The sequence below is a fragment of the Thunnus albacares genome, chromosome 6 (assembly GCF_914725855.1).
Source record: "Thunnus albacares chromosome 6, fThuAlb1.1, whole genome shotgun sequence".
Lineage (NCBI taxonomy): Eukaryota > Metazoa > Chordata > Actinopteri > Scombriformes > Scombridae > Thunnus > Thunnus albacares.
Window position 1 is genome coordinate 4783459 of NC_058111.1, and position 2013 is coordinate 4785471.

Here is a 2013-nt window from a genome sequence, read left to right on the forward strand (position 1 = left end):
GTAAGCTGCATGGCCCAACTTCTCCTTCTTGTTATTCCAGTCTTAAAAGCAGAATATCTTGCGAGGCAGCAGCAGTGAGGGAGGTGGACAGCCTCCTGTCTCTCCGACACTGAGAAGTCTTCACCGTGTGCATGTACAATATGAACATTCAAAGCATTGTTTCTCCGCTCGCAGTGATTTTTCGGACACGTGGCAGATCTCGGAGATTAATCTTTTCTCTGCTCCTCATAAATGAGTCATTTCCTGCCCATCAGCGGCAGATTTTTCAGCACAGCCAGCGAGGAGGTGATGGAGCTTAGAGAATGTAAATGAGAAGAGCAGGCAGAAGTAATTTGGGTGAAGTTTTTTGCTTCGATGCACCTTTGATATGTCGGTCAGGTACGACTGCAGCCATTCGAAATAAAACCAAAGAGGTATAGAATCAATCTGAGGACAAAATGGCTATATTTCCCATATATGGATATCCAATAAAATTACATACATGTATTATTTTGTAATACATTTTTGCTAGTATATTGCAGAGTATACCCACATTTGTTGTTCCATATGCTGTACAAAAGTTCCCTTATACATCTGAATATGCAAACAACAGATGATATTGAGTAATACATTTTACTGTACTTATATACGGACATATATATCGCAGGTATGGGCGCTACTACTTAATTATCGTGTTAATTCAGACTTGAAAAATTGTGACCCTGTCCTCTAAATTCAGATTCAGTGACACTGTGTCAACAGAGAAATGTGATTTTTTTGGGGGGGGGATATGAATAATTTAAGTTTAGAATTTGTGTCTTGTTTAGGAGTTTGTTTTGTTTGTTTTCTTGTTTATGAATGCAAATCAAGCTGCGGTGCAAAGCAAGAGCTCTGCAGAAGCCCCTTTTTTCATCGGTGACTGTGAGAAACATATTGTTTGGCTCGACTCTGAGGTGAATCCTCTGCGGCTGCCACCTGGAACCCTTTACGTGCTGTTTGTATCCGGAGGAGTCTCAACGCTGTGTGACTGCGAGGTTCTGCAGCGTTCAACTACATCTTACAGTGCAGATTTTGTCAAAATATTGTTTCCAAGGTGAAGAACTTTTCCTCACTGATGTATGTAAATGGGAAGATTATATTATAATTTAGAAGCTGACACCGACAAGTTCTGACATGATATATCATAATTAGGCAAATATCCTCATATTATAAAACACAGTGATCTTCTGTTTGTCTTTTAGATATGAAAAAATATTAAATGTATAATAAAAATCCAATACAAAGCTGTTAAATGTTTGCTGCAGACAAACTAGCAGAATGGATGGATATATGTGAAAGGTGTGAGGTCTCTGACTCACCCTTTAATCTCCCTCTCGGTCTCATTCTCTCTCATACACTCAATTCAACTTTTGCTCTGATTTGCATCTCATAAATACACACTAGTGAGTCAGCACTCTACCGCACACACACACACACACACACACAGGCAATCGAGTGGTAGAATCTCAGCCAGACCGATGAGTTAACTTCTATGAATAATTAAGACACGACGATATTTTATTTTGGTCGACTCTCGGGGGAAATCAGCGGCTTGGACGGCTCTCATTCTGCAACTCAACTCTCTCAGTTCTCTTTCTCTTCCACTCAAACCTTCACACAGCGGAGCTCAGCTCTCCCCGTCTTTTGTCTCACAGCCACACGCGCCCGAGGTTAGCTGGAGTTTAGTCATTAGAAGTTTGAAAACGTTGCTTTTCATCACATTTTCGCTCCGTCTTTCCTTCTATTTGTCTTTCAGCCTCATCATCATCTCTCACTTCTTTCTCTCTTTCTTTTATAATATCAAATCAGCTTTGCTTTAATGCCACGAGGGCAAAGAAACCCACAGTTTATTACCAGAGCAGTGTTTTATATTAAGTGATTGTGTGATTTCAGACATACTCCTGGTGGTATTAAGAATCAGGCTGACTAATTGAGCATATATAGTAATTGGTTATAAGTATTAGCTTGGTGGAAAACGTTCTGCTCCTGAAGAGG